Below are 8,769 nucleotides of genomic sequence, written 5' to 3'. Positions count from 1 at the left end.
GGCCAAAAAGGAAGGCGGTCAGGACGGAGACGCCGACGCAAAGGTATAACATAAACCCCACCCCGTGGTTGTCGTCTTTCTCGAAATGTAATGACGCCCGTGTTTCTTTAACAGAAAAAACGCTCGCCGGAATATGTCCGGCGATGTTGCTAATCACGCTTCCACCAGTCGGGCGCCAGGACCGGACATAGACGCGGAAGCCGATATGGGGCGGGCGCAGGATAATCCTCCTACAGAGGATGCGGATAGATTATCCGCCACAAATTCAGAAGTGGAAAGCGCCATGAATCATAGGTGCCGCCTGGCCGTACTCCGCGACGCTTGTTTCTCACCAGAGGCATTTGATGCTTCAATTCTGGAGAGGCGTGCCTCCGTGCTGCTCAAGATGGTCTAGCCAGAGCCACGGATCAGTATGTAAAGGATGTACGGGTAAGTAAATTTGACGATTATATGTATCAGTAGCCCCTGAGACTTGAAACAGTTAGCAGAACTGATTTAAGGATCATCTTTATTGTGCAGGTTCTTATAGAGAAGAATACTCGGCTGTCACAGGAGCTGGAGGAATGCAAGGCCCAACTGCGGGCCGCTGTTGCCGCATTGAAGGAACCGAAAAAGTCCCCCGCTGGTAACATTTAAAGACTGATGGTTACCATATAGTGTGTGGCGTGGCTGCAGATTTAACAATAGATGTTGCAGATGAATCCGGAGGAAATCCGGAGGACCAGCATGTCGTGCGGCAGCTACAGGCTGGCGAATGCATGCTGTCTGAGGTCAGGCGGGAGAAATACAATCTCCAAGACGCAAATACCAAGCTGAGCGTGGAACTAAAAGACGTTCGAGCTCAGCTTGCAGACTCCGAGAAGGAGAATAAGCGGTTTCGACGTGGTATTTTCAGTAAGTGCTTGAACGAATCCTTTTGAAGGAGTTCGGCGAAGAAGCCGACTAATAGTGTTATGTCTGTAGGTATGCTGACGGGTCGTCCCGCGGAGGAAATGTCCAGGTCTGCGGGCGATCTGCTACCCAAGCTCTCACAACTGCACAAACAAGTTCGGCAGGTGATGCAATGTGTTGCCCAGGCCTTATGGCCATCCGTCTCCTTGCCATAAGGCGTTGCAGAGCTTACGGAGAAGCTCAAGGGAGCACGGTGGCGCTTCCGATTATGGAAGATATTGGCCTGCCATCAAGGTGCCAGGGAAGCCTGGGCCATGGTGAAGACGCGGTATACCAAGGCTGACCCAAATCACATGGCCGAGGTCGGACTTGTGGGGCTCGACGGGAAAGAGATTCCCGTTAGCTTAGTTTATGGGCAAGTAGAATTAGCCGCAAAGTATTCCCAACAGGATTGTAGGCTAGACCGCCTGTTGAATGGTATAGAAGAGGAATTTAGTCAGTCTGCATGACTATGTAATTAAAGTGACATGTATAATGCCTTCTAGCCGGATTGTAGATCATTTGTCATGGCGGACCTTTTCGCTTCAACCTCAGGACCCGATAGTCCGGAGTGTATCTGAATACCCGCTCGGTTATATAAGAACCGGGGTATGCGTGGAGACCAGGCGTAGGGGTCATTAGTTCTTGAACAGACAAGTGCCCAACTAGTTATGTTATATTACATGGGTAGTAAGAAACATCTTCCAGGGAGAATAGTTCCATTAAGGGTTCCTTTCCCTGGGTACGCATGCCCTAAAGTGCATGTCCGGACTGCGATAGGAAACACAGGAAAAAACATCTGGGGGCACATATGGAAAATAAATAAAAATCATATTTTGTTCACCGATCGAATATTCCCTTAAGAATGCTAGCTTTCGGCTTCACCCAGTCTGAGGTACACATCCGGCTGACCCGGCAGTAACAATCACAGAGGTGCTCCCCTTATGCCCTAGCCGAATTAACGGGAACGTAGGGCATAAATACAAGAACCAGGCAACCCAGCTTGTCCAGAACTTAAGTCATATCGATGCATATAATGGTGAAAAAAGGTACATGTGGAAGTATAACATGCGGGGCATGAGGCCCAGATAAATAATTAAGCTTCTATGAAAGAAGCCCCCAGGTATGATGAGCGCGGCTAGCGCATCTATAATGTGTAATCCTGTATTATGAAAACTTGTTCACATGCACTATGAAACGCCTGTCTGAATTTAAAATATTACCTTCTGTTCGGCTGTTTATCAAATCTGAGAGATGGCTAGTCGTTGGCTTCTGCCCCCACGCCACGAGTGCTGGGGTGTTCGGGATAAACCTGAGCACTCTTGTTCCCATTTTTGGGTCCTTCGAGGGAGGTGCTCAGCACAACGAACAAGACAATCAGACTATAATGCGTTATCACTCTCACTTAGCCATAGAATTCTATAATTTTAAATTTCGGCGAAGCCCCTAGTATTCGGAAGGCCGAATTCGGGGCACAATACACGCCTTAAGCCAGACAGGGCCGACTCCTCGCTCTAAGCGGCATAAGTCTTTAGGGACTTGAAACATCTCGAATAGTGACCAGTCTCTCGCCTTATCACGACGGTCAGTTTTATCTTTCTCTACTGAGGTGCTTAGCCCAGCAGAACCAGGGCACAATCGCAGTAGTTCTCCCAGTGCTACCTTAGCCCATATAGCGGAACGTAAGGTACCAAAACATGGGAGCCGGGCAAACCCAACTATGGACCCAAGACATGATTCGGAGCTGATGCATATAATGCTATAAGTTCGGGGTGCCGCACTGTCGAAAGTGTTCGGACTTCTCACGCCGTATTATGGGGTATGCTTAAGCCCCTAGCGTATTGGTTGTACCAGAGTGTACGGGTGCTAGATGTCATGAATGGAAATATATATATAGAAAGGAAGAATGCAATAATAGTCTTAATGCTATGCATTGTTTATTCAAAAAGGTGCGTTAAAAGCAGAATGGTACAAGTAGTGCGATAAGCAAGAAGTAGGACTGTTTGACATGTCCCTTCCAAGGGCAAGATGAGGAATAGTATTAAAGCAAATATTTCACTCGTTATCGTAATTCACCTGGGAGTTCTGTGGTGTGACGTAGCTTTGTGCCTCCTTGGTTGCTGCATCATGTGTTCGGCAATCCTGCTGCCGGACAGGGTTTCCAGAGATTAACGTCCTGAAAGAGAAAAATAACAAAGCGGGAAGCCCCTAGTGCGGTTTAAGCCGCGACTTGGAGCGTGCCGCAGTCGTGCCCCCCTCCCCGCCTATGCCCATGGTATTTTTAATGCGTAATTATGTACGCGTGGCACGGATTTCGCCGTTTGGCTGGGACCGGGGTGGGGGGCCGCATTGCTATGCGAGCTCGGAACATGCCAGGCGGTCCTGTTGTCGATTACTCCGGACGCGCTTGAAGGTGTTCGGGTCCTTAATCGCCGAACTAGTGGATTGCCTTAAGAGGCTGCTTTACGCTTGTGCTGCGAGGGCCGCAGTGTGCTCCTCCGTGCGGAGAGAGCGCTCTATGTTTCCATTGACTGTGATGACCCCTCGAGGTCCTGGCATCTTGATCTTGAGATATGCGTAATGCGGTACCGCATTGAATCTCGCAAATGCGGTTCGCCCGAGCAGTGCATGGTAGCCACTGCGGAACGAGACTATGTTGAAGATTAACTCTTTGCTTCGGAAGTTATTCGGAGATCCTAAGACCACTTCCAGTGTTACTGAGCCTGTGCAATGGGCCTCTACACCTGGTATGATGCCTTTAAATGTCGTTTTAGTGGGTTTGATCCTTGAGCGGTCTCTACCCATTTTGCGCACTGTGTCCTGATAAAGCAGGTTCAGGCTGCTGCCGCCATCCATAAGGACTCGAGTGAGGTGAAATCCGTCAAAGATTGGTTCTAAGACCAATGCGGCGAATCCTCCATGACGGATACTAGTGGGGTGGTCCCTGCGGTCGAAGGTGATCGGGCAGGAAGACCATGGGCTGAACTTTGGGGCGACTGGCTGCAATGCATATACGTCCCTGAGCGCACGCTTCCGCTCCCTCTTGGGGATGTGGGTTGCGTATATCATGTTCACCGTCCGCACTTGTGGGGGGAACCTCTTTTGTCCTCCGGTGTTCCATTGCCGGGGCTCCTCCTCGTCATCGCTATGTGACCCTTATCTTTGTTTTCGGCATTTATCTTGCCAGCCTGCTTGAACACCCAACAATCCCTGTTGGTGTGGTTGGCTGGCTTGTCGGGGGTGCCATGTATTTGGCACGAGCGATCGAGTATATGGTCCAAACTGGACGGGCCCGGAGTGCTTCTTTTGAATGGCTTTTTCCGCTGACCGGGTTTAGAGCCTTTGAATCCGGCATGGACTGCCGTATCCTCGGTGTCGTCGCTGTTAATGCGGCGCTTATGTTTGTTGCGAAGTGACCTGCCATTGCCATTCTTGGTATCCAAAGTACCATGGTTCTTTGATATGTTATTGCTGCGAGCCAGCCAGCTGTCTTCTCCCACACAAAAGCGGGTCATGAGTGTCGTGAGGGCTGCCATAGATTTTGGCTTTTCCTGACCAAGGTGTCGGGCGAGCCACTCGTCGCGGATGTTGTGCTTAAAAGTTGCCAGGGCCTCTGCATCCAGACAGTCGATGATTTGATTTTTCTTTGTTAGGAACCGTGTCCAGAATTGCCTGGCCGATTCCTCTGGCTGCTGAATTATGTGGCTCAAGTCATCGGCATCTGGTGGTCGCACGTAAGTGCCCTAGAAGTTGTCGAGGAATGCGGCTTCCAGATCCTCCCAACAACCAATGGACTCTGCTGGCAAGCTATTGAGCCAATGCCGAGCTGGTCCTTTGAGCTTGAGTGGGAGGTATTTAATGGCGTGTAGATCATCACCGCGGGCCATGTGGATATGCAGGAGGAAATCCTCGATCCATACCGCAGGATCTGTTGTGCTGTCGTATGATTCTATATTTACGGGTTTGAAACCCTCTGGGATTTGATGATCCATTACTTTGTCTGTGAAGCATAGGGGGTGTGCGGCGCCTCTGTACTGGGCTATGTCGCGATGCAACTCGAATGAGTCTTGCCCGCTGTGTTCGGCCCGTCCGGACTTACTTTTACTGTATTCGGCATGACGGTTATCGTCTCGCATAGTGGCGCGCCCTCGTGATTCGTAGATCGATCTTGCATGTTTTGCTTTGTCCTCCAATACGTCTCGCAGGTCTGGCGTATTTCCCCATGCCTTGACGTTTTTATGTGAGTGGCATTGGAGTGCAGACTGAGCTTTTGGCTGAAATGCCTCTCTGTCATGACCACGAGGTGGCCGGTCAGCCGCATCATGTGCTAGAGATGTGGGTTTGAATGCTTCCTCCTCCAGTCGGGGTAGCAACCTACGCTTTGGGCAACTATTGGAGGGACGTTCGAGTTTATATTCCTCGGCCGCCAGGACTTCAGTCCATCTGTCAGCTAGCAAATCTTGATCAGCTTGAAGCTGCTGCTTTTTCTTAAGGCTATTTGCCGTGGCTATAAGTCGGCGCTTGAAGCGCTCTTGTTCGACGGGATCCTCTGGCACGATGAATTTGTCATCGTCGAGGCTTGCCTCGTCTTCGGAGGAAGGCATGTAATTATCATCCTCCGCCTCTCCATTTGCCGCTCTCTCAGGAGGGCTGGCCTCTCCATCCTCCTGCTCTAAATCTTGCCGGAGGGGATTGTTGTTGTCTTCGGCATTGTCCAGAGTGCTATTATCTCCGGTGCCGGTATCACCGCTTTTGCATTGGCGGGACTTAGAGCGGCGCCGCTGTCACCGGCGCTTGAGTTGCTTCTTGGAGGGGTCATCCTCTGCTGTCCTGTCATCATTGCCTTCTTTGGGTGTGTCCACCATGTATATGTCATATGATGAGGTAGCTGTCCAGTGCCCTGTGGGCAGTGATTCCTCTTCGCCTCCTGCATCGTCGTCCATACCGTCGATATGAGTATTACAAGAGTTGATCTACCACGAGATCGGAGAGGCTAAACCCTAGAAGCTAGCCTATGGTATGACTGTATGTTGTCCTACGGATTAAAACCCTCCAGTTTATATAGACACCGGAGAGGGCTAGGGTTACACAAGGTCGGTTACAAAGGAGGAGATATCCATATCCGTACTACCTAGCTTGCCTTCCACGCCAAGTAGAGTCCCATCCGGACACGGGACGAAGTCTTCAATCTTGTATCTTCATAGTCCAACAGTCCGGCCGAAGGATATAATCCGGCTGTCCGGATACCCCCTAATCCAGGACTCCCTCAGTGGGTATATACATATTGCTTGCCGTCACTAGTTGATTCTTGGTTTGGCGGTATTATTGGATGAAGCAGCCCAGACCGACATTACGCGTACATAGGTGGCTGGTGGGTGTCAGTTTCTCCAACTTTAGTTGAATCGGATTCAATGAACAGGGTTCTTTCTGAAGATTAAAAAGAAATCACTATACCGCGTTGTGGTTTTTGATGCGTAGGTAAGAACGGTTATTGCTCAGCCCGTAGCAGCCACGTAAAACTTGCAACCACCAAGTATAGGATGTCTAACTTGTTTTTGCAAGGCATGTTGTGATGTGATATGGTCAAGACATGATGCTATATTTTATTGTATGAGATGATCATGTTTTGTAACACAGTTATAGGCAACTGGCAGGAGCCATATGGTTGTCGCTTTATTGTATGAAATGCAATCACCATGTAATTGCTTTACTTTATCACTTAGCGGTAGCGATAGTCCTAGAAGCAATAGTTGGCGAGACGACAATGATGATTCGATGGAGATCAAGGTGTCAAGCCGGTGACCATGGTGATCATGACGATGCTTTGGAGATGGATATCAAAGGCACAAGATGATGATGGCCATATCATATCACTTATATTGATTGCATGTGATGTTTATCCTTTATGCATCTTATTTTGCTTAGTTCGACGGCAGCATTATAAGATGATCTCTCACTAAATTTCAAGGTATAAGTGTTCTCCCCGAGTATGCGCCGTTGCTACAGTTCGTCGTGCCGAGACACCATGTGATAATCGGGTGTGATAAGCTCTACGTTCACATACAACGGGTGCAAGCCAGTTTTGCACACGCAGAATACTCAGGTTAAACTTGACGAGCCTAGCATATGCAGATATGGCCTCGGAACACTGAGACCGAAAGGTCGAGCATGAATCATATAGTAGATATGATCAACATAGTGATGTTCACCATTGAAAACTACTACATCTCACGTGATGATTGAACATGGTTTAGTTGATGTGGATCACGTGATCACTTAGATGATTAGGGAGATGTGTATCTAAGTGGGAGTTCTTAAGTAATTTGATTAATTGAACTTTAACTTATCATGAACTTAGTACATGATAGTATTTTGCTTGTCTATGTTGTTGTAGATAGATGGCCTGTGCTGTTGTTCCGTTGAATTTTAATGCATTCCTAGAGAAAGCTAAGTTGAAAGATGATGGTAGCAACTACACGGACTGGGTCCATAACTTGAGGGTTATCCTCATTGCTGTACAAAAGAATTACCTTCTAGAAGCACCGCTAGGTGACAAACCCGCTGCAGGAGCAACGCCAGATGTTGTGAACACCTGGCAGAGCAAAACTGATGACTACTCGATAGTTCACTGTGCCATGCTTTACGGCTTAGAACCGAGACTTCAACGACATTTTGAACGTCATGGAGCATATGAGACGTTTCAGGAGTTGAAGTTAATATTTCAAGCAAATGCCCGGATTGAGAGATATGAAGTCTCCAATAAGTTCTACAGCTGCAAGATGGAGGAGGATAGTTCTGTCAGTGAACATATACTCAGAATATTCGGGCACCACAACCACTTGACTCAACTGGGAGTTAATCTTCCTGATGATAGTGTCATTGATAGAGTTCTTCAATCACTGTCACCAAGCTACAAGAGCTTCGTGATGAACTATAATACGCAAGGGATGGATAAGACGATTCCTGAGCTCTTCGCAATGCTAAAGGCTGCGGAGGTAGAAATCAAGAGGGACCATCAAGTGTTGATGGTCAACAAGACCACCAGTTTCAAGAAAAAGGGTGAAGGGAAGAAGGGGAACTTCAAGAAGAACAACAAGCCAGTTGCTGTTCAAGTGAAGAAACCCAAGTCTGGATTTAAGCCTGAGGCTGAGTGCTTCTACTGCAAAGGAACTTGTCAGGGATATACCCCGCGGGGTATGACCCGGCCGGACTTGGCGACTCACTGGTGACCCGTCGTGACTTGGCGACTCACTAAGTGACCCGCCTGGATCTCTCCACTCACTGATGACCCGGCCGAAGCAGGTGACTCATTGGTGACCTGGTAGGCGGGGTGGCCCAGAAGGCGATTCATGGAAGTCCGGCTCAAGCTATGGTGGGCCAGTTTAAGAGGAAAGCATAAGAAATATTCCCTTACAAAGGAAGCAAGACTAGGACTCCACTAGTGATAGAGTAATCCTAATCCTAATAGGACTAGTCATGTAAGCCGCCCCTTCAACATATATAAGGAGGGGCGGGGCACCCCAAGAGGGAAAGATTTTCACAAGTTAGGTTTAGACAGACAAGTCAATAGCTCTCAAAATAGAACACCCCTGTAATCGTGATCTCATCATCAATATCAATGAAGCAGGATGCAGGTTTTTACCTCCACCGTGAGGGACTGAACCTGGGTAAAACCTCGTGTCTCTCGTCTCGATCAACTCCTCTCAAGCTACCACATAGATGCGTTGGCCTCACGACTAAGTCCTCACACTAGGACATCTGCCATGACAATTTCAGGACAGTTGGCGCCCACCGTGGGGCTCGCGCACGGTGGTGATGAGTTCTTGGAGGGATCTCTTC

The sequence above is a fragment of the Triticum dicoccoides genome, chromosome 3A, assembly GCF_002162155.2.
Source record: "Triticum dicoccoides isolate Atlit2015 ecotype Zavitan chromosome 3A, WEW_v2.0, whole genome shotgun sequence".
Lineage (NCBI taxonomy): Eukaryota > Viridiplantae > Streptophyta > Magnoliopsida > Poales > Poaceae > Triticum > Triticum dicoccoides.
The sequence above is the reverse complement of the archived record's forward strand: the minus strand, read 5'-3'. Positions refer to the sequence as shown.